Raw genomic sequence first — 14,788 nt, 5'->3', positions numbered from 1 at the left:
ATATGTTGCTTGTTTCAATAAATGTTTCGCTGGAAAATATTTCTGTAAAATTTCCAGCTTTTGCATACATGTGTTGAAATGTGATACGGGGAGAATTTTTGTGGTAACGCATAAGTCACGAAAATAAACAGGTCTGTTGGAAGCGTGCTTGAGTTTCAACAAAATCACCTCCAAAATCGGCAAAAGATTGTGACGCTGATGAATAATAAAGTAGCTGCTATTACCAAAACGATGGAATTACCTGATGATAAATAACCTTGTCTTGGAGAGTAAATTTTTGATTTTCCAGAAACAATGGTCAACCTCTGAGAGTTGGGCGATTGTGATCTTTGTGTTGAATTCGCACATTTCTTGTCAAAATTTATAACAATCGAAAGAAAGAGAAAACTAACAAAAACAAAAACCCGGTAGCTTGGCATCATTTGACACAGGTGCTTCACTGTTTCGCGAGTAAACATGCAGCAGTAAAATAACGCGGTCTTGACCCTCCGTGAGGGTACACTGGGTACCCTGTGGTACGTGCACCGTTCCAGACAATTTTTTTCAAGTTGCGGGGTCATTAAGAAGTCATACCTGACGAGGCCCTTTGGCTCACAGGTCCTAACACGTTCGTACGACAAAACATATCTGTCCTTGCGTAATATGTCGCTCTAACAGTGCACGATATTGTTTTGGTATTGTCTATCACTGTAGTGCCATGGTAGAAGTCTTGGGTAAATAGTCTGAGAAGACATGTGGTTATTAGCAAAGTACTGAACCCAGAAAGATTGAAGAAAATAAATGGGAAGTGAGAAACATTGGCTTCTGGGCTGACATGTTGATAAACTTCTTTTCACCACAAGTTTAAGAGTGCCCTCTGAGCATTTGACAGCTTTGTAATACCAAAGTTCACTGAAGTTAAGTCCCCTGTTCGGCGGGGTTAGTGTTTGGATGGGAGACCAAAATATTATACCCCTCATTAAACAGAAGCATCGGACCGAAAATACTATTAACGCTAACAAATGCGAACTCAGCAAGGTACAGATTTTGTTAGCTTGCTTTACGCAAAAACAAATATTGATGCAAAAGTAAATAAATATTGATACACAGTTTTTAGAAAGAGCAGAAAGAAATTTCCAGGACGATCGCTCGAGAATAACATATTTACGACATGAAAACAACGTACATTTATTTTGAACCGTGAATATAGAATATAAACAGTTACGATCAGCGACAAACATTTTGGGGGATTTTTGCAACGTTCAATTTTGTTATTGTACGTTTTGGCTGCACAAATAAATCGCAAAATCGAAAGTGACATCGCCGGAATTCAGCGGGCGCCGTGATGAAGTTACAGCGGCATGTTTACTCGCCAAACAGTGAAGTATCTGTGTCAAAGCATAGGACCGAAAATTGTATATTAATGCTATCAAATGCGAACCAAGCAAGATACAGATTTTGTTAGCCTGCTTTATGTAATAAAATTATTGATATAAAAGTAAATAAATACGGATACACAGTTTTTAAGAAGAGCAGAAGGAAGTTTCAGAACGGTCGATCGAGACTAAAATATTTTGCCATCGGTAACAAAATTTACGACATGAAAACAACATTTATTTTGAACCACGAATATGAAAAGTTACCATCAGCGAAAAACATTTTGGGAGATTTTAGTTGTTTTGTTGTAATTGTACTTTTGGCTCCACCGAGTAAATCGCACATCGAATTCAGCGGGCGCAGTGATCAAGTTACCGCGGCATGTTTACTCGCGAAACAGTGAAGCATCTGTGTTAAATAATGCTTAGATACCGGGTTCAATTGTTATTAAATTTTGACAAGAAATGTGCGAATTCAACACAAAGATCACAATCGCCCAACTCTCAGAGGTTACCATTCTTTCTGGAAAATCAAAAATTTACTCTCCAAGACAAGGTTATTTATCACCAGGTAATTCCATCGTTTTGGTAATAGCAGCTACTTTATTATTCATCAGCGTCACAATCTTTTGCCGATTTTGGGGGTGATTTTGTTGAAACTCAAGCACGCTTCCAACAGACCTGTTTATTTTCGTGACTTATGCGTTACCACAAAAATTCTCCCCGTATCACATTTCAACACATGTATGCACATTTGCTAAGCTCGAAAATTACACAACATGATAAATTTACAAAAGCTGGAAATGTCACAGAAATATTTTCCAGCGAAACATTTATTGAAACAAGCAACATATTTGCTATAAGAGGCAAGAAACCCTTCCTATTTCAGTTGCGTGCGTGCAAGGGAAACACACAATAAATTTCTGACAGTTCACATCACACCTTTTTCGAAAGAACCTTGACCGTACATAATAAAGCACAAAAGAGACAACAAGCTTTCATTCAAATAATTTTTCACTGTCACATTTCCAATTTTTTTTAACCTTTGCAGAGTTGAGTACAAAATGAATGTTACTTGCCAGACAAACAGGCAAACTTTAAATAGATGCGACTTCAGTAAACACTGTGAGACACATAACAGAGATCACAGATCTACTTGTGGTGTTCGATTCCTTCTCTGTCTTTGTTGAACCCGTAAGTTACCAGAGAAATTTCCATTTGGTTTCAGTGTTGTACGTAACACCACCTTGGCGAAATATTAAAAGTACAGCTCATTTTGATTTCGGCTCGACGGGCGAAAGATTCAAGCTGTCGAAGTCCATTACTCGTCGCTTTTAAGATTCCAGATCTTTGTTTCACCGCCTGTCTTGACGTTCCATTCTTGAGCTCCATATGGGTATATTTTCTTTAAAGATGTACTAAAACGCCATTCGCGTTACAATGACTTCCGACGCCATTACAGGTTAATTGTGCAGAGCAAGCTACGCATTACCCCAGATTTTTCACCGGTATCATGTAAACAAATACAGAGCGATAAGTAAGAACCGGGATGAACTCGTACCAGAATGAAACTCGCACCGGTATCATGTAAACACTTCCTAATACTGAAATCAAGATTGTGGAATTGTAAAATTAGAACTTTGGACTGGACAATAGAACGCGCAATTACGGAATTTTACATTTTTGAGCATTCTGAGAAATGAAGTACACATGTTGTCTTCTTGTCTTCGCCACGGCAGATTTAAACAGTTTGCAAGAAACTAAACCAGGATTACGGGACCGGAATTCGAATACATGGCCCGGTTGTTCGAAAGCCGATTACCTTAATCCAGGATTAGCGAAAACTTTTGTTTCATGTTTTCAACTTTTTGGTGAAAGTTTCCTTTGCTTATTGACTTCTTCGAATGAACAGCATTTGGGAGTAGAGAATAAAACTCGTTTGTTCATTTTTAACCTGAGATTAGCATTAATCGGCTTTTGAACAACTGACCCAGGATGATAAGTTGTGAACTGTGATCGGTAATAAGTTTTTCGGATGATTTAAGGCTAATCTTGTAATTTTTGGAAGAACGGAGTTGAGGAAGGAAGTAAAACTGTAGGATTTAAATAAAGTCTCATTCCAAAAAATAAATAAATGAAAGATCCCGTATCCCGAGAACCTGCTAATAGGGCTTCTTTGTTTGCATTTGCAAATTTAGTAACATTAATAATGAGTTTTTACAACAGACAACTTCAAGTTATATTACAGATGTATCTTTCTGGTAATCTCTCGCCATTTTCCGAAGTTTACCTGTACTTGAAGTTCACTGTAAGTGGACAATTTGTGTTAACTGTTTGCGCATTCCACGGATACGCCTTTGGAGGCGTCTTGTTTACTTTTGCATTAATATTTGTTTTGCATAAAGCAAGCTAACAATACTGTATCTTGCTTGGTTCGCCATTGATAGCATTAAAATCTCCTGGAAGACAACACACAGCTCAGTTGACATTATGGAATAAATCGCTGTGTTACTTCACTACCACACGTAAGCAAGGCGTGTCAATTTTTTTTAAAGAGGACAGGAATTTCTTCTTTCTGACAAATGATTAATTAATAGGCCGGTAGCCAGGTTTTTAACCTCAGAAAAGGATCTGTTTCGTCGTACGAACATGTGAGGACCTGTGAGCCAAAAGGCCTCTGCTGGTATGACGTCTGGTATGACTTCTGGTATGACTTCTGGGTGACCCCGCCCCCAACTTGAAAAAAATTGCGTGGAACGCTGCACGTACCACAGGCAACCCAGTGTACCCTCACGGAAGGTCTAGTTTTGTAAAAAGCTGGTTCAAATAGCCAATTTTTGGCTATAAGAACTCTACAGCTTATGTTTGGCTCTGATGACGAGAATGTACTTCGAATAGTTTATTGCGCGAGGTTGAGTTGCGACAGTACAAACCTGAGTGAAATGGTCCGTGGTGTCAGTTATAATGTTGCCACATATGAAGCTGTTTTCTAAATTATTTGAAAAAATGTTGTCGATTAACGTGGCTGAGGTCCAATAAACTCTCGTGGGCTTATCAACAGCTAGTAGTAGCGAAACGTTTTGTGTTAGTTCGAGCAGTTCCTTGGAATAAGAGCAAGTTTCAAATTTAAGACGGTCAATGTTGAAGTTTCCCATTAAATAGATGTTTCTATTTCTCGAGGACTATAGTTCTATTGACGAGGAAAGATAATTAAGGGAATCATCAGCCTTGCCATGCTGTCTATAAACCACACCACAAATAGTCTTTTTCTTATTTGCATCAATGACCCGGGGGGGGGGGGGTGCTGCCATATATGGACTATATAGGTATGTGCCGCTGTGAAGGATATGGTTTTCAAGCAGTTTACTCTAGGATAGAATACATAAATCATAGCCTTTCGGTCTAGAATAGAGCATCATTTTTCACGAAACTGACCAGTCGGTTGAACCAGTCGGTTGAACCAGAAATTCCCACTCAAGAATATAAAAAAATCAAATCAGCAAAGTTTAAGTTTACGTAACTCAGCCTCAACAGCGTCAATAAATGGCTATCATGAAACACCTCTGGATATTATTAACTGTCAAGAATCGGAATTTAGACGGAAATCGGTGGGAGTTTACTCTAGTATATGGTAGCAAAATTCAGCTGAACTACTGTAGCTCTGGTATAGGCTAGGGGTTCCAGGGTCCCAGCGGCACATCCCCACCCAGAAATTCCTAAAGTGCACCCCCCCCCCCCCCCTTCGGATCAATGATCTCGATCCAAAGAGCTTGATAGGAAGAGTTAGAGGTACGTTCGAGAACATCATATTGCAAATTACTGTTTATAAACATTCCTACACCGCCCGCAGAAAGTGGCGTTGTTACATACACAAGGACAGAGAAAAACTCTCAAATCCCACCCTGGTCATAGTTTTTCTCTGTCCTTGTGTGGGCCCAATTCCAATACTAGGGTTGATCTCTGATGGAATAATTGGGCATAAAAACGTCACAGTAGTGTTAGGCCTCACTCGAACTTGGAATCATTAACCACAAAATGCTACTGAAGGACAACAGCTAATGATTATCTAAAACTAGGCTTGGGCCGAGCCGAATTTGTCCTTGTGAATAACATCTCACATACCCACGGCCTGCTCCCGTTCTGGCCTTGTAGCTCAGTCGGTAGAGCGGCGGTGATCTAATCCGAAGGTCGTGGGTTCAAATCCCACCCTGGTCAGAGTTTTTCTCTGTCCTTGTGTGGGCCCAATTCCAATACTAGGGTTGATCTCTGATGGAATAATTGGGCATAAAAACGTCACAGTAGTGTTAGGCCTCACTCGAACTTGGAATCATTAACAAGAAATAATAAATATGTTTGGTACTTAGCTTAACTGAATAGTCTCACTCAAGTTCCAGACTACTCGTAATTAAGATTGATCAAGTCTGCCATTGACATGAGCTTGATAACTCTAGATTCGTGGCTCTTGCGGAGGAGAATTTGGCCATTTTTCGCCCAGCAGTACTGAAAATGATGACCTGTCTTGAATTTGTTTGCTTCTGATAAGAGATGCTGCAGTCTTGGTAATAATTGGTCATAAATCTTAGTTGTATCCCAGAACAGAAGGAGAATTTTTTTCGACTTCTCGTCGGCGATTCACAACATTTTCTTTTGCCAATCTTCGAACAAATTTACAGATAATCGGTTTGGGCCCAGTGTCGCGTCTAGATTTGACCGGTCGCTCTAGTTCTTTCAATGTATTATTTCTGAACAGGATCAGTTCATCGTACTTATTGCTAGCAGCTAGCAGCTAAGGAAGCTTAAGCTCTTCTCACCTTCTCACGATTCAGAGTAACGCTCGCGGCAGCTGGTGGTTCACTCGCTAATTGGAAAGAGCTCTGTCGAAGTAGACGCTTCATTTGCTCAACCTCTATGCTTAAAGCTTGGATTTAATCCTTCAACTTTAGATTCATTTGTTTACGTTTCTTGGCATCACCCATATCATCGATATTATGGAGCTTATCGCAGGCCGCCATCCACCATGACACCCGATTGTGTGCACGGTCTATTTTGAAGTAAGACTGACTTCTTCATGTTGATATGTACAGTTGTCAACAGTTTCTAATGTAATTTATTTTTTATGCCAACAAAAGAAATGTTTAGGTTCAAGGTTGTAGACAAGTCTGTGTTCCTCGTTGGAGTTTTAGAATCAACAGTCTTAGGCTTTTTTGCATTGTTTGTCAGAGAGTTGAAGAGAATAGTACCATTTCAAAACTTGCATGGTGCTGACCACCCTACAGAAAGCCTTTGGCAATGAGGAAAGGATGGCATTATTTGGAGGGTAAGAAGGGCAATAAACATTCTTAGGATAATTATATATATAATATTGTTACATCCAATCTGTCAAATTAGATGGTTCAAAATAAGTATTGACCTCCACTCATCTGGAAAAATGGAATATAAATTGCATTATAGTCTTAACCTCCTGAAGAACGTTTGGCTTTTGCAGCTTTTATTTGCCTTGATACATAATTTCACTGACCTTTCGATGTGCATCTCTCTGCTTTCCCAAAGGAAATTGACGACGTTACTTAAATGATTATGTGAATAAAACAGTTTTAAGTGGGGGTGTTGATATGCCCTGCCAGTGAACAGCTTTTCATTATTGTTGACAATGAGGTTCTTCTGAAAGTCTTTCTGCTCTGTCTGGGGTACATTACATGGTTAACCTAGAGTATTCAAAAAGGCTGGCATGTCTACACTAAAGCACCATTGTTAAGAAAATATGGTAAACCATCGATGCGAGAAAATTTGGTTTATAGCCATGACGTCATGACCGTCCGTACGTCCGTCCGTCCACCCCCCATGTATGCCAATGTGACCAGTATCATGCTAGTTTACAGCAGACATCTTTGGCATTGGACATCTATCTTTTGATTAACTGACACCTGTCAGAACAAGGTATCCGCTGACCAGTATTACATGACCATATCGCGGGCTCAAGCTTAAGCTCACCGAGGTCAGCTGTTTTTTTTTAAAGTTGACCGCTGACCAGGTACTGGTTTTCCATGGGATTGCAGGCTCAACCTAGGTAAAATCACCTGAACATAAGAGAGGCTTCATTTTTCGCGCGCTTTCTGTATATATCTATATATCAACGAAAGCTCTTACACAGTAAAACGCTTTTCGTGTTCAGGTGGAAAACGGTTTGGATGATGTTTTCTTTCTGCATTTTCGCTGGTTTCAATCCTGTTTGACATATCAAGATATCTGTGGTCCACACTGGTGGCTACGCCGTTATTCAAGTCAAGCATCGGCGGGATGTAAACTTAAAGCTGAGTGTCTATTTTTAATTTGCTTAGAGCCCTTTTTTCTCTGTATTGCAATTTTTGGCATATCTTAAGAAGCGCTGATAAGGTTACATGATGCCTGGAGGACCTATGTCTAGAACAGAAACGAAAGGACTGAGCGAAAGAGAACGACAACGACAAAACAGACTACCAGTGATAGCTCATACTTAGCACACAAATTCTTTCCTTGGGCACTAAACCGTTTGTTATTTTTACGGATGCTTTATTTAAAGTGGATGCGTATTTTTAAAAGGTGGTTTAATCGGTTCTTCCTTTTTTCAGAAATGAAAATCGAATTTTTATTGTCAACTGGAATTAAATAACAATTATCTGTACTCTTTTTGACATAAAGAAAAAGTTGATTTGTTTTTGTTTGTTTGTTTTCCTCTAAAATGCGAGCGAACAAGTGCTTTTTTAATCCGCTTGCCCAAGTGGTTTTTGCTGTGCCTCGACAGCGACAAGAAAAATTTGCCCTTATGTTATAAACACGTATTCGCAATGAGTTCTCGTAAAATTAGGGGAAATCTCAGTAGCTTGCATTGTGTTTTCAGAAGTTTGTTTAAAGCACCCAAATGTTATTTAAGTGTTGGCGCAGATCGTGTTTGAAGTTCGTCCTTTCTTGGTTGCATTGCCGTAGTTTGCCGATTCTTGTACCAAGCCAACCTGGCGTGTTTCAATGAAATACATCAAAATGTGAATGATCTTGTTTTCAGAGATAAAGTGGAATAAAGTACATCAGTAAAACTCTTCTTTGACTTAGAACTGACAAAGTTGTTTTTATGGCTTCTAATTTTAGCATGATTCCTATTACCTGGCTATAAAAAAAATGGCTTTTTTTCCTTTTCAATTCGCTCACTGAGGTTGTGCTTAATGCTTGTTTTCTTTTAAAACTCATTCCGCAATCGGTTCAAGAAAAAATTATTGCCAAACTGGTGAATTGCAAAGTAAATTTCACTGCAAAAACCGATGTCGCACTCATCGCTTCGTAATTCATGCGATATCGGTTTTTAGCGTAAAATTTACCGTGGAAGTCATAAGTTAGGCAATGAATTTTTCTATAGAACAAAGGAAAGAAAATGATTTAATTATTAAAGCAGCAAACGGAAACATCAAAATGCGGACAATTTGAAACCTTTTATTTTTTCAAACTGTACAGGCAGTAAGAATAAATAACCAGGGAGCTCAGCTTTTAGGCTTGGCTAAATCTATATATTAATTTCTTATTGAATGTATTGCACCACCACAGGGGCTTAAACTAACCTACATGCAGGGGTTTTATTAGAAGCTGGGACCCGGGTACTAGCACATGTCTACAAGGAGGTCTCAAGATCAAAAGCCAGACTATATAAAGGGGTGCCCGCTTACTCTATCACAAGGTCCCTTCTACTTTAAAACTTAATGAAACCCCTCACATGTAAACATGTCTGAGTCCATTTCTTGATTTGTCGCGCAACAGGCGAGAAATAGTAGAGTACATGCCCCTTTCATACTTTGTCGAAACAGCTTTTGATTTCTGCCACATTGACATTCAAATAATATTATGTCCTGACAGATTATTTAAGGACGGTGCCTACTATTGTTATTGCGCATACGTTCTGCGCATGTCCAGATACTCGGATTTCCTATCGCCCATGCTTACTAATACAGGGATGTTTTTGTGCGGTTTAAAACTATCCGGAGAAAGTAGATCTTAGTAAGTACTCTTGGTATCCAAAAAGAAAATTGGGGGTAACCATGCATTTTTGAGAGATAATTAAGCTTCAAGTTGAGAAAGAACGCCATACATTGCTTTGTATTTTAAAGCTTTTTACAAATATTATACATGAATTATCTTTTTTTTTTTTTGATTTCTATAACACTTGGTAAGAGCTACATTTCCTACATAATCACACACCGGGGCAAAAATATCTTTAATTAGTAGGCACCGTCCTTAAGGATTATGTTATGTAGTAATTTGTACTATTGCTAATGTGGTACAATTGAATGGTTACACTGGAAAGTTTTCACAAGGCTGTCAAAAAGGACATACACCTGTACCAGCTGTTAACCCTGAGCTCACATTGCGAAGCAAATAAAAACTAGAATCAGTTTTTGAGATATTGCACGTGAAAATTCAATTGCAGAGCTGTTTAATGTTGGTTTTTTGGGTGTGTGCTTTGAATTAGTTCCAGATTGGCTAAATGTTTTTGCTTGGATAGGAGTGATATATTTTAATTACAAAAATTGTTTTCGTGTAACACTTTTCATTTATTTAGTTTCACTAACTTTAAGATCTATACCATTCCCTCAGGAGAATTTCTTTTTCATGTTAATTGGAGCTTACAAACTGTTTTCATTTCTAGGGACTTATCTTATTAGCTAAATAGTTTGGCTGATTTTATGAAGCATAGATTTCTCAAAATCATTAGTGTTTTTAGGCGTTTCAGTTTCAGAAATTTGTATTTGTTCTGCAACATTAATGTTATTATTTTAGTGAAATTTAACAGAGTTGTTTTTGTGATTATGGCTTGTATGCATTACCTTGTGTATGTAAATATATTTTCTAAATTTGGAAAGCGTGATAAATTTTCATGGAAGAATAATATTCTAAAAATCAACAAGTTTATCCAACTAGAAGTATACATCTCTTTATACAATGAAACCTCTCTACTTCTTTAGAACAGCGAGGAAACTCTTACCCAAAGAACTCATGTTCTTTTGAAAAGAATCCTAAACCTTCTCTTGTGACGAAGAATCTAAATTGAAAGATCCTTCAAAGAAGACATAGCTTTCTGATTAGAAGAATGATTCAGTTATTCTTCTGGAGAGAATCTGGTTTCAGAGTCTGGTTTTTCGATCTCCTTCACCTTCCACGATACTTTGCAAAACAAAGAGTCTTTTAACTTTTGAAACTGATCCCGGATCAGTGCATTCAGCAGCGACACAATCTGCTTTATACCTCCACGTTACACAAATTCTAATCGAACAGGCAACACTTGGCATCACAGACCGTTGGTAACATATTCAGCACATAGATTTTTGTCCAGGCATATCGCTCCAACACGTCATATTGTTCCTTTTTCAGTTCTAGCTTGGGATATCCTAATTTTGCACGTCAATCTCGTACCCAGAGTCCTCGTGCTTTTTGGTCAGCGGGTGAGCGTCCGGGAAGACTCTGGGATAATGGACTTGAACTATTTTTTTGATTGGTCGCTTGCATAACAATGGCAGTCCGACAGGAAGTCGGACAGGATATCACACTCATCCCTTCGTGATTCATGCGAACATTCGGTTTTTCAGGTGAAATTCAATTTTTCAGGTGGAATTCACTAGTTAGGCAGCGAAGAAACTGACATAATCAAGCAATATCCGGGAAAACCAAAAGGCGGACAATTCCAAGGCCTTTTAGCGGAGCTCCGCGTGCACCCAAGGCGCTCGCGGAGGACCATTTTTAAGAAAATATGGTAACCCATCGTTGCGAGAAATCTTGGTTTTATAGCCATGACGTCATCAACCGTCCGTACATACGTACGTACGTCCGTCCGTACGTCCACCCATCCATGTATGCCAATGTAACCAGTATCATGCAGTAGTTTACAGCATACATCTTTGATATTGGACATCAATCTTTTGATTAATTGACATCTGTCAAAACAAGGTATCCGGTGACCAGTATCACGTGACCATATCGCGGGCTCAAGCTTAGAGCTCGTCGAGGTCAGCTGTTTTTTTGAAGTTGACTGCTGACCAGGTAGTGCTTATCGATTGCATTGCAGGCTCAACCCCGGTTAACTCACCTGAACATAAACGAGGCTTCATTTTCCCCCCGTTTTCTGTGGCTCGATGCGGCTACACGGCCATACTACATCAACGAAAGTTCTTACACAGTCAACGCTGTTCGTGTTCAGGTTAAAAACGGTTTGAAAGATGTATTCTTTCTGCATTTTTCGCTGGTTTCAATCCAGTTTGACATATCATGATATTTGTGGTCCACACTGGTGCTAGGCCTGGACGATGTTCGATGAAGAAGTCGAATTCTGCCATTGACATGCACCAACGTGCTAGTTTTGCTTCCTGAGGTGCCAAAGAGGTAAGCCATTTCAAGTTCGCTTGATCAGTGACAACTTTAATACGCCGACCAAGAATGTAAGGACGAAAATGCTTCAAGCCCCACTTCACAGCAAATAAAACTTGCTGCAAGCTATGAAGGTAGATTGTGGACAAAATGTTCGACTCGTCGTTTCGTAATGGCGTCTCATCGTTTCCGCACACCGATACTTGTAGTCGAGTCGTTGTTTTCCGAGTTCGAATCGTAGAATTGCCAGTTCGACTCGCCGTTTTAAAAAGTCGACCAATCACTTCGTGAGTTCGTCTCGTCATCTTGTCAGTTCGATTCGTCGGCTGGCCTCTTCGACTTATCGTTTTACGAGTTCGATTTGTTATTGAACACATCGGTTTGTCATCGTTTGTCCTTATGGCCTATGGTCTTGGCGTTTCATCGTTTCGTTGCGGCGGTTAATCGTTTCGACTCGTCCACTTCAGAGGGGCTATAATTCGATTTAAATTACATGAAGTGATACTTGTTTCCATGCACTTATACATGATGTATTTATCTATAATTTGCTTTCTCCCGACTGAAAATGGATCCCTTGAAGAGCTACCTACGCGATAGTATATAATTCGTCTTGAATACATTGAATGATCTTTTTTCGGAAAGTGAAAATGAAATGGGATATCTAGTAACGCACGTTGACAGAGCTTTGTGTATTCTAGCACGTGCATCCCCCTCAGCTGGAGTGTGTAGCTCATAAAGTAACTCACAAGCGCTGAGGACCTTGAAGTGGATGAATTCCCGACTATCTGGGACGTCAATAACCGAATCTGAGCGGTAAAAGAAGTAATTCCTTTAAAAAAAAGGGTAATACAAATGAACTTTAACTCAAGCGTTTATCAATTTGTGTAAACACAGATTTGGGTGCATTTCAAGCTAATGATGAGTGAAAGTCCGAAAGATACCAACCAGTTTGAAGAAATAAGATGACATATTAAAGTGCACCTAACCCCAAAATATTTTTTTTGCTAAAATGAATCTTTGCACCTGTTCGAAACGCATTGCGGCCACTTTTTCCTTTTTCTAACAAATCCTGCCATTTTATAGGCTTCGAAAGTTGCGAAAATCCAAGCATCTTTTGCTCACGACCGAGTCAGAAGGGGAGTAGGTCTATTCATGATTTGACGTCACAAACTGATTTACATTGCATTAACTCTTTGTAAAAATGCATGCAAAGTAGATTGTGACGTCAAATCAGGAATAGACCCACTCCCCTTCGGACTCGGTCGTGAACAAGAGATGCTTGGTTTTTCGCAACTTTCGAAGCCTATAGAATGACAGGATTTGTTAGTATAATGAAAAGATGGCTATGATCCTCGCAGTTATGAGCGCAATTTTTGCAATTGCGTAAAGAAGCCTGAAAAACTGTGAGGATCATAGCTTCACTTGAAACCTCACTATCCTATATTGTTTAACCATGATCTAGACCAAACTTTCGAGATTTTTTGTTTTTCGTTTAATTAACTTTTGGCATGTGAACAGACGCTTGAGAGGAGGGTGTCGTTTGATCACGCTGGAATGGCTTGAAATTTCTAAAAAGGTTTCCATTTTTCATTTGTAAATTCAGTGAATGTATCTTGTAACTTTTATCAAAATAGAATGCGGTGAATTTTAGTTTTGTACAGGTAGCACGCTAATCAAAACTCTTGAAATTTACCCTCAAATGGTTGTTGTTCTTGGTGGTGATGACAAATAATTACAAAGGCAGTTGTTCAAGTCTACAGCTGCAGGATGCAAAGGTCGTCCCAACATATATACAATACCTTGAGAACAATTTTACTCCTGAACAAATTGCTCGTCGACTTACCTGTGTCTTCAAGACGATCCGATGACGCATCATTGAATATCAAGAGGCCAGCCTACAAATCGACCTGACAAGATGACGACACGAACTCACGAAGAGATGGGTCGACTTCTTACAACAGCGAGTCGAACTCGGAAAACAGCAACTCGACTAGAAGTATCGGTTTGCGAAATGATGAAACGCCATAACGAAACGACGAGTCGAACATTTTGTCTACGATCTACCTTCATAGCAAGGTGTGCCATGGTTACTCGGCAGGACTCAAAGCTCTTGCGGCAAATCTGACAGGTGGGAGCTGGTCGTGTTTCCACTGTGCTAACATTGCACCACAACCTAGCTTACTAGCACCAACATGGAGCTCAAATGCAGAATTCCAGTCGGGATGATACAACACGACATCTGGCCCAGTAACAGCAATTTTTAAGTCGTTGAATTCCTTGGTATGAAACAGTGTCCAGGTGAAGGCCTTGTCCTTCTTTAAGACGTGACGGAGATAAAAGGTTGTGGAAGGCATGTTTGGTATGTAGTAACGAAAGAAGTTGCAGAGTCCCAAGAATCTCTTAAGGTCAGTAACATTAGTAGGTGGTTGCATGTTGGCAATAGCTTCGATGCCCTTCGAGGTAGGTTTTAGGCCATGTTCAGTGATGGTGTGTCCGAACACTTGGAGTTCTCGGGCAAAGAACGTGCATTTTGCAGGCTTGAACTGAATGCCAGCTTGTACAGATCGTGCAAACAAGGGTTCATAAGTGTAAAGTGCATCACAATGTGTGTGTGACAACATGGTAATGTTATCCACATACACTGTCAACCACTGATGTACATAGACAGCAAAAACTGTGTTGAGGATTCTTTGGAATGTGTTCGGTGATGTTTTTAACCCAAATGGTAACCGTAAGAATTCATACAGTCCCACATGAGTACAAAAGGCACTTTTATGGCGATCTTGTGGGCTGAGAGGAATCTGCCAATATACTTGCAAGATGACGATGGGCAAACACTTTTCTAAGCGAAATTGAATCAAGAACACCACCAATTGATGGTATGGGATAGCCATCACTACGAGTTACACTGTTTAGGCCTCTGTAGTCAACAAAAAAGCGTAGTGGCTGGGTAAGACCATTTTCAAGTGGTTTACGGACTAGGATACATGGTGCTTCCCATTCAGATTTGCTGGTTTCTGGACTCTTACGGTACTGGCAAGGCATTCTCAGTG

This window comes from Montipora foliosa, chromosome 8, assembly GCF_036669935.1.
Source record: "Montipora foliosa isolate CH-2021 chromosome 8, ASM3666993v2, whole genome shotgun sequence".
NCBI classification, from domain to species: domain Eukaryota; kingdom Metazoa; phylum Cnidaria; class Anthozoa; order Scleractinia; family Acroporidae; genus Montipora; species Montipora foliosa.
This window is presented reverse-complemented; position numbering follows the sequence as displayed.